The sequence below is a fragment of the Pan paniscus genome, chromosome 12 (genome assembly GCF_029289425.2).
Source record: "Pan paniscus chromosome 12, NHGRI_mPanPan1-v2.0_pri, whole genome shotgun sequence".
NCBI classification, from domain to species: Eukaryota; Metazoa; Chordata; class Mammalia; order Primates; family Hominidae; genus Pan; species Pan paniscus.
In genome coordinates this window covers 96,055,353-96,073,760 of record NC_073261.2, presented here as the reverse complement: position 1 = coordinate 96,073,760, position 18,408 = coordinate 96,055,353, and positions in this window count along the sequence as shown.

The window sequence follows — 18,408 nt, the reverse complement described above, 5'->3', positions numbered from 1 at the left end:
GCCTCCCAATGTACTGGGATTATAAACACGAGCCACCGCACCCAACCATGATGGAGATTCTGAATTGATGATCCTGGGATAGGATGCCAATGGATCAGCTGAGTGTAAAATCTGGAAGGCAGGATTAGAAGCACTGGGTTTGGAGCCTAGGTAGGAAAGCCATGGTTCATCATACACAGGGCTCCAGCAAAGACCTAGATACAGAGAAGGTGAGGGGCAGAGTCTGAAAAACACCAAGTCAGATCTATGCAGGTTTCAAGTCTGTGCAAAATCTCACATGTTCAATGTCCAGGGATTAAAAAGGCCAATACCAAATCCTACACTGCTGTTCCTGTGTCTCCTTATCCAGGAACCACAAAGCTTGGGGATCTCAGAAGCTGGGGGTCTCTGTGGTATTTGGCAGAGGTATTATTGGGTTCCCTCATTGTGGGGATGACCCCTTGACTTTAGAGACCCCCCACATGTGTTCACTGACATAATAATAAAGGACGATAGGGTTCTTCTCTAGAAAAGGATCAAGATCCCTGAATGCTTCCAATTTTCCAATGTCTCACAAAATTTTCTCATTCTTTGCCCAAATGATAAATTCTAACCCCTAGTTTTTCCTCATTCCTCTTTGGTTCTCACACTTCCCCTCTCTTCCTGTCACACTGGACTTCACCATTTATTTGCATTGCACCACATGTGCCTTTGCCAACCCTAGTAACTAAATAAAATAAATCTTTTTTTATTTCATTGCCTTGTCCTTTATTATTGCTTTGCCTTTGTTATTACTACACCATCAGGAAACTTGGATATGATACATTGGCTGTCAGCATCCAAAAGTAATAAAATGTTTTCCCAAATCTCTGTCCAGCAGTCCATCACCAACAATCTCTTCCTACCTTGAAACGTTTTGTTTTATTGCTCCCCCTTGTATTCTGCCCATAGGCCAATCCATGTTCTGCTGGTGCCAGTTTTCCTCCCGCCGCTCAGACCCAACCTTACAGGCAGGCCATTTTCATCTCAGGCTCTGATACGTGACAGTCTCAAGGTTATTGCTTTACTGAATTCCTATCTGCTCTTGGGCAGAGACCCTCCATGAGCTGTAATATTTTGCTTGCAATTTCCCAGGGTACCCACCAGCCTTTATCTCGATGGCTGAGCCCAGGCAATAACTACTCTGTCTCCTTTATCTAGATCCAAAGCTGTCTGTCTTACGTAGTAAACACTCCTGTGCATGCTGTCTGAGTCTTCCATCTCTTCATCATTTGCAGAATTGCTTTTATTTATGTGCTGTGTCCTATCTCACGTTCAGTTTCTCTCTGATAGGATTTTTAGGGTTTATGTGTGTGTGTGTTTCAAAGTCTGATGAATCAGGAAAGACCTAGTTATTTACTTCTCAACAGAGAAGATAAGAAATGATGACGAAATTCCATAGCTCACTCTCACCCTCCTCTCTAATTTGATTTTCAGAAGCAATGTGTGATGCTTTTGTTCTTTACCCCTGAAATATGCAACAGTTCCAGCTTGCCTTTTGGTGTGTAGTCCTTTCAATCTGAAGACACCTCTTGGGTCTCAAGAGCTAAGTACCAGACAGTATTTGTGGAGTAATTGTATTATGTCAGAACCCAAAGTTCCCATTCTATCTTCCTGTTGTCCCCTTAGGGGTGTTTTGACGCAGATCAAAATTGAAGTAATGTAAAATTTTGACAGCCCCCAAATACTCTCTCTTTTTCCTGAATCTCTGCGTGCTGGGCCTCAGGCTGCACTTCCTGTTTACCAGTAACCTTAAGGAACAACATTGTGCTGTCTAATTGAAATTTACTTTTTATACATTGAGAATTTACATTCTCAATATGAAAAGTTTCTGTTTCTGAGACTCCCTAGAAGTCATTTTCCTCTTAGTTTCAGCCTCCCTGTCTTGTTTGGAGGGGTGACCATGGAGCACGAGGGATGATTCATGGAGTTAAAGTCAAACTAGGAAGTGATTTTCAGGTTCAGATGTGACAAACCTCAGGGATAGTGTGAACCATAGACGTTCACATAGACATCATTAGCGAGGAAAGAGCATTGCTCTACAGCTTCTTTTCTTTTTTTTCTTTTTCCTAAAATCAAAAATAATGTTGTCTCTGAAGTACAAAAAAAAAAAAAGGAGAAAAAAAGAAAAAGAAAAAGAAACCAGCTTCCCACATTTCAGGTCCCATGCCCAGGCCAAGGGGCCACCCCTACAGGCAATGCCAGTCCAGGGACTGAGCTACAGGTTCACTTGAAGCTGTTTTGTTTTGTTTTGTTTTGTTTTTTCTCTCAATTCCATGAACTTCTCTCCCACTGGTTATCTCATTTAGTAAAAGCTGGAGCTAGCTGGAGGGACAGGTATAATTGGTGGGATTTTGTTCAAATAAAGCTTAGCTTTGAGGGTTTAGATGAAGGCAATTTACAGAGTCTGGTCTTAAAACTATAAAAGCAATATAAAGTAAGTCTGGCTGCACCATTTACTAGCTATGTGTTCTGAAGCAAGTCCGTTAACCTCTCCGATTCTCAGTTTCCTCATCTGTGACATAGAACTAATAATAGTATTAACTTGGTAGAATTTTGTAAAATTTAAACTAAATATTCCACAGTTCTTGGCACATGGCAAATTCTTAGAAAATACTATCTATTGATATAACTATGTTATAAAAATATTAGAAAATAAGAGAAAAGCAATTCTGTAACTGAGTATTTCAGCTTTTGTTTTGTTTTGTTTTTTAAATAGAGACAAGGTCTCACTATGTTGCCCAGGCTGGTCTTGAACTTTTGGGCTAAAGTGATCCTCCCACCTCAGCCTCCCAAAGTGCTGGGATTACAGGAGTGAGCCACCATGCTTGGCCATATTTCAGGTTTGATTTTCCATGACTTAATATTTTTTGATGTGTCAGTTCTTCCCAAATTAATATAAAGATTCAATGTAATACCAATTAAAATCATAGCAGGAGTCTTTGTAGAAATTGATGTTGATTTTAATGAAAATGCAAAGGACTTAGAAGAGCCAAAACAACTTTGAAAAACAAAAAAGACAAAGTTAGAGAACTAATATTTCCTGATTTGCGGACTTACTATAAAGCGACAGTAATGAAATATGTTTAGCATTGGTGTAAAGATAGTTGAAAAGACCAATGAAACAGAATACAGAATTACAGAGTCCAAAAATTGTCCCACACATATAGGGACCATAGATTTTCAAGAAAGATACAAAGGCAATTTAGTATGGGGAAGACAGTTTGTTCAACAAATAGATCTGGAACAACTCGATATCCACACGCAAAAAAATGTAATAACTGATCCATATCTCACTCCATGTATAAAAATTAATTCAAAATGTATTTCAGACCTAAATGTAAAAGCTAAAATTATAAAACTTTGAGAAAAAAACACAGAAGAAAAACTTCAAGAAGTTGGGTTAGGCAAACATTTTCTTAGGCAGCACAAAAAAGCACAAATTGATAAATTGCACTTTATAAATTTTTAAACTTCTGCTCTTTTAAAAACACTGTTAAGAGAATGAAAAGACAAGCCCCGTAGAAAATCTTGGCAAACTACATATCTGATAAAGGGCTTGTATACAGAATGTATGACAAACTCTCCAAACTCAATAGTAAGAAAAAAACAGGCCAGGCACGGTGGTTCATGCCTGTAATCACAGCACTTTGGGAGGCCGAGACGGGCGGATCACGAGGTCAGGAGATCGAGACCATCCTGGCTAACATGGTGAAACCCCGTCTCTACTAAAAGTACAAAAAATTAGCCGGGCGTGGTGGCGGGCACCTGTGGTCCCAGCTATTCGGGAGGCTGAGGCAGGAGAATGGCGTGAACCCAGCAGGTGGAGCTTGCAGTGAGCCGAGATCGGGCCACTGCACTACAGCCTGGGCGACAGAGCGAGACTCTGTCTCAAAAAAAGAAAAAAAAGAAAAAAACCACAATTTTTTAAATGGGCAAAATATTTGAATAGAAGCTTCACCAAAGAAGACAGAAGAATAAGGAACTTCTGGCTAGCTGAACACGTGGAGGCTCCCAGAGCATTGCCTGCCGAGAGAGGGCATGAAAGCTCCATGACCCTTCCCCCTATACCTCACCCTAGGCACCACGTCATTTACCTCCTGATCTATGACTTCAGAATTCATTGAATTTCCCACCCACTGCTGCCTAAAAACTTCTGCCACCATGTTCTTCCCTGAAACTCTTGGACGCTAAGGCTTACCCAGTCCAGGAAAGTCTAGAGCTAGATATGACCTTTCAACAGGGAAACATCTTGTCTTGGATACAACCCAATGTCACAGTTCTTCAGCTTTCCTTTGTCCTTCTGGATATCGGCTTTTCTTGGAGAGTACAAGCTTGCTGTGTTTTAGAATTTCCCTTGTGTGATGTCTGATTTTGTCTTATGATGTGATTTAAATTATGCATTTTAGGCAAGACTACTTCAACTGTAATGTAGTATCTTTTTGAATGCATCACACCAGGCAGCATCTGATATCATTAACACTGATATCATTAATCAATAATTAATATTTTTGGTTATGTTAATTTTGACCCCTTGGTTGAATAATAATATATATAGTCATAAAATATAACAATATAATATAAGTATAATCATGTAACAATATAAGGGCAGAATGAGCTGGGCACCATGGCTCACACCTGTAATCCCAACACTTAGGAGGCCAAGGTGGGCAAACTGCTTGAGCCCAGGAGTTTGAGACCAGCCTGGGCAACATGGTGAAACCTCATCTCTACAAACAATTAAAAAGTAAAAAAAAATTAGCCGAGCATGTTGGCACATGACTGGGGTCCCAGCTACTTGGGAGGCTGAGGCAGGAGGATCACTTGAACCCAGGAGTCTGAGACTGCAGTGAGCCATGATCACACCACTGCACTCCAGCTCGGGCTACAGAGCAAGACCTTGTTTCTAAAAACAGTAAAAATTAATATAAATAAATAAAGTGTATGATTTGATACATTTGGTCTTAGGTACACCCACAAAACCATCACCACAATCAAAAACATGAACATATCTATCACCTCTAGAAGTTTTCTCATCCCTTAGCCACCCCCTCCTCTGACTTCTTTCCTGCCACCATTCCCAGGCAACCCCTGATCTGTTCTTTGTCACTATTGGTTAGCTTGCATTTTTAAGAGTTTTATGTAATGGAATCACATGGTATGTACTCTTTTGGCCTGGCTTATTTCACTCAACATAATGACTTTGAGATTCATCCAGGTTGTTGCGTATATCAATAGTTCATTCCTTTATATCGTCAAGTAGTTGAGTAGTAGCCCACTGTATGGATATATTAGGTTGGTGCAAAAGTCATCGCGGTTTTTGCCATTACTTTCAATGGCAAAAACTGCGATGACTTTTGCACCAACCTAATACTACAGTTTGTATATCCATTCAGCTTTAATGGGCATTTAGGTTGTTTCCAGTTTTGAGCTATTACAAATAAAGCTGTTATGAATATTCCTGTACAAGTCTTTGTATGGACATCTGCTTTCTTTTCTAGTGAGTAAATACCTAGTAGTGGAGTAGCTGAATCATACACTACCATATGATAAGTGCATGTTTACCTTTTTAAGAAACTGCCGAGAGCTCCCTCTCCCCTCTCCCCTCTCCCCTCTCCCCTCTCCCCTCTCCCCTCTCCCCTCCCCCCTCCCCCGTCTCCCCTCTCCCCTCTCCCCTCTCCCCTCTCCCCTCTCCTTTCCACGGTCTCCCTCTGATGCCGAGCCGAAGCTGGACGGTACTGCTGCCATCTCAGCTCACTGCAACCTCCCTGCCCGATTCTCCTGCCTCAGCCTGCCGAGTGCCTGCGATTGCAGGCGTGCGCCGCCACGCCTGACTGGTTTTCGAATTTTTTTGGTGGAGACGGGGTTTCGATGTGTCAGCTGGGCTGGTCTCCAGCTCCTAACCGCGAGTGATCCGCCAGCCTCGGCCTCCCGAGGTGCCGGGATTGCAGACGGAGTCTCGTTAACTCAGTGCTCAATGGCGCCCAGGCTGGAGTGCAGTGGCGTGATCTCGGCTCGCTACAACCACCTCCCAGCCGCCTGCCTTGGCCTCCCTAAGTGCCGAGATTGCAGCCTCTGCCTGGCAGCCACCCCGTCTGGGAAGTGAGGAGCGTCTCCGCCTGACTGCCCATCGTCTGGGATGTGAGGAGCCCCTCTGCCTGGCTGCCCAGTCTGGAAAGTGAGGAGCGTCTCTGCCCGGCCGCCATCCCATCTAGGAAGTGAGGAGCACCTCTTCCCGGCCGCCATCACATCTGGGAAGTGAGGAGCGTCTCTGCCCGGCCGCCCATCGTCTGAGATGTGGGGAGCACCTCTGCCCTGCCGCCCCGTCCGGGATGTGAGGAGTGTCTCTGCCCGGCCGCCCTGTCTGAGAAGTGAGGAGACCCTCTGCCTGGCAACCGCCCCGTCTGAGAAGTGAGGAGCCCCTCCGCCCGGCAGCCACCCCGTCTGAGAAGTGAGGAGCGTCCTCCCTCCTCATCTGGGAGGGAGGTGGGGGGGTCAGCCCCCCGCCTGGCCAGCCGCCCCGTCCGGGAGGTGAGGGGCACCTCTGCCCGGCTGCCCCTACCGGGAAGTGAGGAGCCCCTCTGCCCGGCCAGCCGCCTCGTCCGGGAGGGAGGTGGGGGGGTCAGCCCCCCGCCTGGCCAGCCGCCCCGTCCGGGAGGCGAGGGGTGCCTCTGCCCGGCCGCCCCTACTGGGAAGTGAGGAGCCCCTCTGCCCGGCCAGCCGCCCCGTCCGGGAGGGAGGTGGGGGGGTCAGCCCCCCTCCCGGCCAGCCGCCCCATCCGGGAGGGAGGTGGGGGGGTCAGCCCCCCGCCCGGCCAGCCGCCCCGTCCGGGAGGGAGGTGGGGGGATCAGCCCCCCGCCTGGCCAGCCGCCCCGTCCGGGAGGGAGGTGGGGGGATCAGCCCCCTGCCCGGCCAGCCGCCCTGTCCAGGAGGTGGGGGGGGCGCCTCTGCCCGGCCGCCCCTACTGGGAAGTGAGGAGCCCCTCTGCCCGGCCAGCCGCTCTGTCTGGGAGGGAGGTGGGGGGGGTCAGCCCCCAGCCCGGCCAGCCGCCCCGTCCGGGAGGGAGGTGGGGGGGTTAGCCCCCCGCCTGGCCAGCCGCCCCATCCGGGAGGTGAGGGGCGCCTCTGCCCGGCCGCCCCTTCTGGGAAGTGAGGAGCCCCTCTGCCTGGCCAGCCGCCCCGTCCGGGAGGGAGGTGGGGGGGTCAGCCCCCCGCCCGGCCAGCCGCCCCGTCCGGGAGGGAGGTGGGGGGGTCAGCCCCCCGCCCGGCCAGCCGCCCCGTCCGGGAGGGAGGTGGGGGGTCAGCCCCCCGCCCGGCCAGCCGCCCCGTCCGGGAGGGAGGTGGGGGGGTCAGCCCCCCGCCCGGCCAGCCGCCCCGTCCGGGAGGGAGGTGGGGGGGTCAGCCCCCTGCCCGGCCAGCCGCCCCGTCCGGGAGGGAGGTGGGGGGGTCAGCCCCCCGCCCGGCCAGCCGCCCCGTCCGGGAGGGAGGTGGGGGGTCAGCCCCCCGCCCGGCCAGCCGCCCCGTCCGGGAGGGAGGTGGGGGGATCAGCCCCCCGCCCGGCCAGCCGCCCTGTCCGGGAGGTGAGGGGCGCCTCTGCCCGGCCGCCCCTACCGGGAAGTGAGGAGCCCCTCTGCCCGGCCAGCCGCCCCCTCCGGGAGGGAGGTGGGGGGGTCAGCCCCCCGCCGGGCCAGCCGCCCCGTCGGGGAAGTGAGGGGCACCTCTGCCCGGCCGCCCCTACTGGGAAGTGAGGAGCCCCTCTGCCCGGCCAGCCGCCCTGTCCGGGAGGGAGGTGGGGGGTCAGCCCCCCGCCCGGCCAGCCGCCCCGTCCGGGAGGGAGGTGGGGGGTCAGCCCCCCGCCCGGCCAGCCGCCCCGTCCGGGAGGTGAGGGGCGCTTCTGCCCGGCCGCCCCTACTGGGAAGTGAGGAGCTCCTCTGCCCGGCCACCACCCCATCTGGGAGGTGTACTCAACAGCTCATTGAGAACGGGCCATGAAGACAATGGCGGTTTTGTGGAATAGAAAGGGGGGAAAGGTGGGGAAAAGATTGAGAAATCGGATGGTTGCTGTGTCTGTGTAGAAAGAGGTAGACATGGGAGACTTTTCATTTTGTTCTGTACTAAGAAAAATTCTTCTGCCTTGGGATCCTGTTGATCTGTGACCTTACCCCCAACCCTGTGCTCTCTGAAACATGTGCTGTATCCACTCAGGGTTGAATGGATTAAGGGCGGTGCAAGATGTGCTTTGTTAAACAGATGCTTGAAGGCAGCATGTTCGTTAAGAGTCATCACCACTCCTTAATCTCAAGTACCCAGGGACACAAACACTGCGGAAGGCCGCAGGGTCCTCTGCCTAGGAAAACCAGAGAACTTTGTTCACTTGTTTATCTGCTGACCTTCCCTCCACTATTGTCCTGTGACCCTGCCAAATCCCCCTCTGCGAGAAACACCCAAGAATGATCAATAAAAAAGAAAAAAAAAAAAAAAAAAAAAAAAAAAAAAAAGAAACTGCCAAGCTGTTTTCCAAATTAGCTTTATCATTTTGTATTTCCACTAGCAGTGTGAGAGTTCTAGTTCCTCTGTATCTTTGCCAACATTCGGTATGGTCAGGTTTTTAAATTTTGGCTATTCTAATGTGGTTTTAGTTTGCATTTCTCTAGTGCTAGTATCTTTTCGTGTGCTTATTCATTGTTCTTTTTTTTTCTAGCACAAAATCTTTATTTCTTTCTTAATCTTCTTCCTTTCTTAATCTTCTTCCTTTCTTTCATCCTTTTTTCTTTCTTTCTTTCTTTCTTCTTTCTGACAGGGTATCAAATTACCCAGCTGATTTTTTATTTTTTTGTAGAGATGGGGTCACATTATGTTGCCCAGGCTGGTCTCGAACTCCTGGGCTCAAGTGGTCCTCCCACCTCAGCCTCCAAAAGTGCTGGGATTACAGGTGCAAGACACCACTCCTGGCCAAACTGTACACTTTAAATACATGCAGTTTATTCTATGTCCCTTATACCTCAATAAAGCTGTTTATATATTTTTTAAAATCCTCATCTACATAAAAAGGACACATTTTAAAGTTTAAAATTGAGGGGTCAGGAAATAACAATATAAGCATGATTTTTAGAAATATGAAGCTAAGCACCAGAACTGCCAAAAAAAAAAAAAAAAAAAAAAAAAAGAAAATGTTTAGGAGTAGTCACCTTTGGTAGCCAGAACTGGGGCAAGACAGTAGGGAGTGGGTGGGGAGCAGAGACAAGAGACTAATGTTTTTCATTATGGACCTTTTGGATGTGTTTGATTTTTAAACAATGTGCAGGTACTACTTGCTTTCCATAAATAGAAGAAAAGAACATTTTAAATAAGAAATATCTAATTAGATAGGTAATTGAAAATCACTGTGGGTGGCATTTTGGTTAATGGATAGTGAAGAAAGGCATCAAGAAACAAGGGGGCCCAGTTCAGAGAGTTCTGCAATAATTTTGGTGGGAAGTATGAACCTAGAAGGGATCTGAATGTAATCTCTCCTTGTGTGACATGTGATGCATGTGACACCCACTCACTCTCTCTCAGTCCGAATCCCAGCTCTCTCCCTGCAAGCCCCTACCTCCTCCCCTCAGCAGCCATCAAGCTTCCCATTCTGAGGCACAGCATCTGCAAGAATCTCGAGGTGGCCTGTGGTGTGGGCACGTGGGCACTTGGCCAAGGAGCATTGTAAGATTGGGGGACAAGGCCCCAGTGGAGGGCTGGGGGCTCCTGGGGTGCTGTTAGCTAGTTCCATCACTGCCAGAACACTAGCCTAGGTTTCTTCTTTACACAACCATATATTACAGGCTTACTACCTTATCTGCTTCAGGGAGGGCCAATGCCTGGACTCTTGTTTCTGACCCCAATGACAGAAGCCGGTGCCTTCTGGTCATTTTCACAGAATTGTTGCCCAGTTATCCATAGTCTGTTCGTCAAATTCTTCCCTTCCTTTGAATGCCTGCATTCCTTTCTTGCCTGTTGACATTGGCTATAGCAATGGAATTTTCCAGTTTCATAGAAACCATAGCAGTTTTAAGGATATGGCGGCTCCGTAATCTGGTTCTTTCTGTTACAGCCTGAATCCCGGAGCTCTTGATGAAACAAATATTTTATAACATGTAGGGTTTGTCGCTGAGTAGACACCACTGGTCAAAGCACCCATTACCAGGCACCAGTTAGCTAGAAAAGCCCTGCACACCTGATTGATTTGTCCTGTTCTAATTTATGTTGCTCATTTTGTAGTAAATAACTGTAAGCAACTCATGGCAGTAGAAGTGGACACCTGGGGCTCGAGGTAAATAATAGGGCAAGATGACTCTTCAAGGCAGTGAAACATTATTAAGTGAAAAAGCAGGTTACAAATCGCTAAGTACAGGATGACCCAATTTTTCTAAATATGTATATATAAATGTGTGCATGTGTGGTGGATACACAAAATTAAGAACATTAAGCAGTGATTCTCTTAGATTGAGGGATTTGTGAAAGATTTGTACTTTCTTAATGTTTGCTTGCCTGGTTTTTCCAAATTTTTTCAAACATGTGTTACTTTGCAATAATAAGAAAAACAAGTTATTTAAAAACATAAATGAAAACAGCAAGATCCTGGGCAAACACCATGTGTTTTGTCTGAATTCCACATACCCCTTCATGAAGAGCCAAGACTGGTCTGACTAGTGGGGGACCCAAATTGCTGGGGGCAGGAGAGTGGGAGCTTCTCACAGGTGGCAGTAGGGGACATGCAAACTGAGGAGTCAGCAGAAACCACTCCAAAGTCGTCAGATGGGTGGTCCAGAAAGTTGCCACAACAGAAAAGACAGAGGCATGTATTAAAGCTGCACTCAGAGTTAGAAATCTAAGGACACTCATTCATGCATCCACTGATGATCGCCTACTCTGAGCCAGCACTGTGCTGAGAAACAGGGAGATGGCAACAAGGCAGCCGGGGAGGGGCCCTAGTGGGACCTGAGGTGCAAGGTTGGTTGGCAGGGATTGGGACATTGATCAGTCACCATGGCTTCATGATCCCTGTCTTGGTTCATCAGGGCTGCTACAATAGAATACCATAAACCAGGCCAGGTGTGGTGGCCCATGCCTGTAATCTCAGCATTTTCGGAGGCCAAGGTGGGGGCATCACTTGAGCCCAGGAGTTGGAGACCAGCCTGGGCAACATGGTGAAATCCTCATCTCTACAAAAACATAAAAAATAGCCAGGGGTGGTGGCAGCTCCTGTGGTCCCAGCTACTTGGGAGGCTGAGGCTGGAGGACTGTTTGAGCACAGGACAGGGAGGTTGCAGTGAGCTGAGATTGCACCACTGTACTGCAGCCTGGGTAACAATGCAAGATCCCATCTCAAAAAAAGTTTTTAAAGGCCAGGCGTGGTGACTCACACCTGTAATCCCAGCACTTTGGGAGGCCAAGGCAGGCAGATCACCTGAGGTCAGGAGTTCGAGACCAGCCTGGCCAGCATGGCAAAACCCTCCCTCTAATAAAAATACAAAAAATTAGCCAGGCGTGGTGGCGAGTGCCTGTAATCCTAAATACTCAGGAGGCTGAGGCAGGAGAATGGCTTGAACTTGGGAGGCAGACTTGCAGTGAGCCGAGATCATGCCATTGCACTCTAGCCTGGGCAACAGAGCAAGATTCCGTGTCAAAAAAAAAATTAATGAAAAAGAAAGAAAAAGAAAAAAGAATATCATAAACTGGGTGGCTTACAGACAGCAAAAATGTATTGCTCATAGTTCTAGTGGCTGAGAAGTCCAAGATCAAGGTGTTGGCAGATTCTGTGTCTGATGACAACCTGCTTCCTGGTTCATAGATGATGCCTTCTGCTGTGTCCTCATATGATGGAAGGGGAGAGGGAGCTCTTCTTTATAAGGGCGTTAATACCCCCCAGAATCTCCACCTGCAAATACCATCACATTGGGGATTAGGCTACCACATATGAATTTGGTGGTGGGCACAAACATCCTATAGCAATCCCCAAAAACAGTAATCACACTGGGCTTGAACTAGGGGAACACAAACCACATGGCTGCAGTGTGGAGTCTGCTTCCCACTTCAACCCTACAGTCAATTTCTGCATTAATTCACATTTCCAGGTTTTATTTAAAAAAACAGTAGGCTAGGATGGCTGTTATGATTTATTTTTAACAATTTCTCAATATAATGTACACATATGCAAAGCACTTTGACATGCACTATCTTCACATAAAGCAGATATTATTATCCCCTTTTCATAAGAGAGTAAATTGAGGCTCAGAGAAAATAATTGCTGGTACAGTATTCACACAGTGATTCGGCCAGGGATGGGAATATGGTTTTCTGGCCTTTAGACCAACACTCTTTCCACTATATTATCTCACAGTTATTTGTTCATTCATCCATTGATTCATCCAACATCAGTCCTACTTAGAGCCTGTCAGGGTTATTGCAGGTGTGTCCAGAAACTCAGAGGTGGGCCTCAATAATTACACTCCAGTATCCGACCTAAATCAATAATTCTCCATTTTGAATGCACTTACAATTGCCTGGGGATCTTTTAAAAAATACCACTGCCCAGGCCCCATCCTAAACCAAATATAATTATGATCTCTGCTGTTTTGAAAGCTCCCCGGCTAATTCTAATGCATAGCTAAAGTTTAGAAGCATGGTTCTTGAGACTAAGCACAAAGTGTGACAATTTCAGCGACTCTCTGAACCAACTTATTCTAGTGGAACTGTTCTGAATGATAGTCTTGAACTCTTGAGCTCAGGAGTTCCTCTTGTCATCAGATGCTTGCTGAGGGGTGGAGATTGAGTGTCACAGACATTGACTTTGTATTATAATAGGATGGTCCAGAATGGTGAGAGTTCTGGGCAGCAGCCAGAGGCCCCAAACTGTGCCTGGATATCATACTGGAGATAATCTGAGCTCTGTATAAGGGATTTGCTTAGCTTTCCATAGTTGTTTCTATTTTCTGAGTTTTTATATGTAAATGGGGGTATAGGAGCAGAAAAGAGAACTGAGAAGAATTAGACAGGGCTTAAAGAGGATCTCATCCAAGCTACAACTAGCTAGGAAATTGAATCTCAGAGAGGGGAAATAACTTGAAACAATTAGTGAACAATGCTAAACAGGACATGATTCAGTGCCAAAATGTGGCTGTAGGCCACAACTGCCTACTCGCTCAGTGCTTTTGAGGACTAATTGTTCTCCATGGGTCAAAGTGCATAAGCACTTTCTTTCTAGGTTGATTGACATTCACATTTTCATCTCCCCTGAGGCATTTAACTGGAGCAAATTCATAAGCCAAATTAGATAAAGATGGACAGAAGGAAGAAGTAAAAAGAAGGCAACTCTCATTTGCTAAGCATCTACTACATGTACTAGCACCTCATCACAGCTCCACAAGGCAGGAACTATTTATTATTCTCATTTTGCAAATGAGAAAACTGAGGCTCAGGGAAGTCAAATTACTTTGCCTCAAATATAGAGTTGGTACGTGGCAGTGGAACTGGATTGCATCTGGCTGTCTTTGCTATGCTTAGCATTTATGAAACTGTGACTATAAATCTTAAATTCACTTCTTACTGGTAGTTTGCCTACAGGATGATGAACTGGATGGTGTTTTATAGTGCCAAACCGAGGATTGAGACATCTACTATTCTCCCACCTCTTGTTTACTTATTATTTATTTTTATTTTTTGCTTGAGTTATTTATTTCTATTTCCCTAAGTCAATTGATGTAACCAACATAAGCTGATGTGATCATGAAACATGCATGACTTTGGTGGAAGAAACGAATACAGAGGTCAAGAAACAGGAAGTAAATCCAAAGTGAACTTGAATCAGGGCCTAGGGCAGCCCCATCCAAGATAGGGAAGAAATGGTATATAGTAACCTGTGAAGAATTCCAGAGGAAACTGGAAATGAGGACTCTTTTTTCAAGCTATTTTCAATTTATCCAGGAATAGAAGATACTGTTTTCTAAACACATGAACACATTGATGACAAAGCATAAAAACACATAAATGACATTGTCTTCTTTTGAGGAAATCCTGGAAACAGACAGGTTTCTTGACCAGCCAGGAGTACTGTTCTGTTTCATTTCACCACTATGACCCAAGCATGGCATATCAGTCAAAAGAGCTTTGTGACCTTGGATACAGCAATCATTTTTCATATCATTGTTTCTAACTATGGGGCAGCTTCCACATGCTTGCCTCCCGCTATTTGTTCCTGGAAACTGTCTCTCATCACGAGGCACCAAAATGAACCAGCCTAGATTTCTGAGAATAAAGCATGTATATCTGATCCTGGGTGTTGCTTTGCATTTTATAGCCTGGGACATTTATAGCTGAGAATACCTGAAGGTAAGGCCTATTTACTACTCTGTTGGCTTCATGTGGTATTTTTCTTGGATGCCTTTCTCTCTTTTATGAAGAAAGTAATAATTTTCAGTTTCTGTAAAACAGAATATGCTCCAGGATACTTAGAAACTGGCTAGTCGGTAGGCCTAAAAGGGTAAAGGGAAGGAAATGACCATATATTGGGCATCTAGTATGTACCCCCATTCCTAAGGAGCAAGTATTACCATCTCAATTATACAGAAGAGAGAATAAAGAAGTGAAGCACCATCAGAGGCATGGCCTTCGGCATAACATGGACTCATCTGAGTGTGCATTTTGGCTACACCTCCATCTAGTTCTGCAGACTTAGTCGAGATTTCTGAGCCTCAGTTTTTTTGTTTGTTTTTTTTGTTTTCTCATTTAGTTTAATCTTAACAGCTTTATTAAGGTATAACTGACATGCAGCACACTGCACATATTTAAAGGTCTATGTTAGTTTGTTCTCTTGCTGCTAATAAAGACGTACCTGAGACTGGGTAATTTATTTATTTATTTATTTTTTAGACGGAGTCTCGCTCTGTTGCCCAGGCTGGAGTGCAGTGACGTGATCTTGGCTCACTGCAAGCTCCGCCTCCCAGGTTCACGCCATTCTCCCGCCTCAGCCTCCCGAGTAGCTGGGACTACAGGCACCCATTACCACGCCTGGCTAGTTTTTTTGTATTTTTAGTAGAGACGGGGTTTCACTGTATTAGCTAGGATGGTCTCGATCTCCTGACCTCGTTATCTGCCCGCCTCGGCCTCCCAAAGAGCTGGGATTACAGGCGTGAGCCACCATGCCTGGCTGAGACTGGGCATATAATTTATATGGGCATATAATTTATAAAGGAAAGAGGTTTAATTGGCTCACAGTTCTCCACGGCTGGGGAGACCTCAGGAAATTTACAATCATGGTGGAAGGGGAAGCAAACACATCCTTCTTCACACGGTGCCAGGAAGGAGAAGCATGACAGCGAAGTGGGTGGGGAGGGAAGTCCCTTATAAAACCATCAGATCTTATGAGAACTCACTCACTATCACAAGAATAGTATGAGAGTAACTGCCCCCATGATTAAATTACCTCCCAGAGGGTCCCTCCCATGACACATGGGGATAATGGGAACTATTAATACAATTCAAGATGAGATTTGGTGGGGACACAGCCAAACCATATCAAGGTACAATTTAAGTTTTGACCTATGTGTACACCCATGAAACCATCATCCAGTCAAGACAATCCTAACCTTCTCCCCAAAAGTGTTCTACTGCTCCTTTGTAGCCCCTCCGTTTTCCTCCTTCCCACCCTGTTCCCCGGCAACCGCAGGACTGCTTTTGGTCCGTATGTGGTACGCAGTAATAATGGCCCCCAAAGATGTCCCTGTCCTAATCCTCTAAATCTGTAAATATGTTACCTTACATGGCAAAAGGGACTTTGCAGATGAGATTTTCCTCGGTTATTCTAGGCCCAACCTTATAAAGGAAAGAGAGAGGCAGGAGAGTCAGAATTAGTGAAGGCTCGGTGATGACGGAAGCAGAGTTTTCAGTGCGAGAAATGAAGACGAGACACAGCTGACTTCAAAGGTGGAGGAAGGGGCCACAAGGCAAGGAACTCAGGTAGTCTCTAGAAGCTGAGAAAGGCAAGGAAATGGAATCACCCCTAGAATCTTCAGAAGCAATGCAGCCCTGCAGACACCTTGATTTTAGCCCCGTGAATCCCAGTGCCGGAGGCTGAAGAATAGCTCTCAAAAATATCCAGATCCTAATTCCTGGAACCTATGAATGTTACCATATATGGCAAAAGGAACTGTGCAATTGTGATTAAATTAAGGATTTTGAGATGGGGAGATTATCCCGGATTATCTGGTGGACCCTAAATGTAATCACAAATGTCCTTCTAAGAGAGAGGCAGAGAGAGATTTTACTATGGAAGAGGAGAAGGTGAAGTGATGTTGGGAACACAGACTGGAGTGATGTGCTTTACAGATGGTGGAAAAGGCCACAAAACAAGTAGCACTGATACTAGAAGCTGAAAAAGGAAAGGAAATGGATTCTCCCTTTGAGTCTCCAGAAGGGACAAATGCTGCCAACACCTTGACATTACTCAATAAAACTGATTTTGGACTTTTGACCTCTAGACCTGGAAGATGATGAATTTCTGTTGTTTTGAGCCACTAAATTTATGGTAATTTGTTACAGTAGCAATAGGAAAATAATACACTGATCCTTGGTTTTACATCTGTAGAATAAGGATAATATATTATTTCTGGGGTCATAGTAAAATTAAATAACTTAGTTTATAGCATATGGAGTTATTTTCCTACAGTGTCACTTATTTCTTTCTCCTCAACCCTGAAAGAATGTGGTCTTTGGCATAACTTAAGTTATACTTCTAGAGGTGGTGAATATTAGCAGGGAAAGATTTGTTTGTGCTGTAGAAGCTCTGGTTGGAAGACTGGGATATATGGGCCCACTCTGGGGAAGGATCGTATTATACAACCAATTGTAGGCTAGGACCAAGATCTCCACAGAGCTGGTCCCTGGGTAGAGATGGCAAATGGTTAGAAAACCACCAAGAAAAAGAAGGGGTTTGTTTTTAAAAAGTTTTCTTGTTATTCAGGTATGGTGTGGCCAAGAGATGGGGAGATAACTTCCATTGAAAAGATAATCTGTTACAGTCAAGGGGACAGCACATGTCACTCCACGTGGGCCCACAGCGGGGAGCACCAAGCTTGGTCAGAATGCACAAGCCGGCCAAGTGCAGTGGCTCATGCCTGTAATCCCAGTGCTTCTGGAGGCCAAGGCAAGAAGGATCACTTCAGTCCAGGAGTTTGAGACAAGGCTGGGCAACATAGCGAGGTCTCGTATCTAAAAATAAAAATAAAAAAAAAAACTAAAAATACACAAAAAGCAGGAGGAAATCATGGGAAAGTCTTTATTATGGTTTCTATGGGAAGGAATGGGCAAGGCAAGGTATGCAGGCTTAGGATAGGCTAGTTTGATGTCAGCAGGCTCTGAGGTAGAGGAGCTATCCCAAGTTGTCTGGTGCATGGGCAGAGGAATATTGGCCTGGAGTGTAAGAACCAGTTAGAGAAGGTGGGGGTTTGTGTGTCTGGATTAGTTGGTTTGCCTATGAAAGGCACACTCCTGGGAGAGTTATTTGCTAACCCTGGTATAGGTAGTTCTTCAAGGAGGTCTCAGATGACAAAGCATCAAGAACACAGAAAATAAAAAAATACAGCCGGGCGCAGTGGCTCACGCCTGTAATCCCAGCACTTTGGGAGGCCGAGGTGGGCGGATCACCTGAGGTTGAGAATTCAAGACCAGCCTGACCAACATGGAGAAATCCCATCTCTACTAAAAATACAAAATTAGCAGTGGTGGTGGCGCATGCCTGAAATCCCAGCTACTTGGGAGGCTGAGGCAGGAGAATTGCTTGAACCTGGGAGGCGGGGGTTGTGGTGAGCTGAGATTGCGCCATTGCACTCTAGCCTCGGCAACAAGAGCAAAACTCCATCTAAAAAAAAAAAAAAAGAAAATACAGTCAATATAGGTTGCGGGATGGCCATCTCACAGTGATTATGTGGTCATCAGAGATAATTCAGTGGGGGTCGAAAATAGATGTTGAAGAGATTGGAATTGGGCCTTAAAGGTCGTTACTATTTAGAGAAACAACAGAGAAAAGGTAACAAACATTTCTTTTTTATTTTATTTTTTTGAGAGGGTGTCTTTCTCTGTTGCCCAGGCTGCAGTGCAGTGGCACGATCTGAGATCACTGCAAACTCCACCTCCCAGATTCAAGCAAGTCTCCTGTCTCAGCCTTCTGAGTAGCTGGGATTCCAGGCATGCACCATTACAACCAGCTAAGTTTGGTATTTTTAGTAAAGACAGGGTTTCACCATGTTGGCCAGACTGGTCTCGAACTCCTGGCCTCAGGTGATATGCCGGTCTCAGCCTCCTAAAGTGTTGGGATTATAGGTGTGAGCCACTGCACCTGACCCATTGTTTCTTGCCTTTG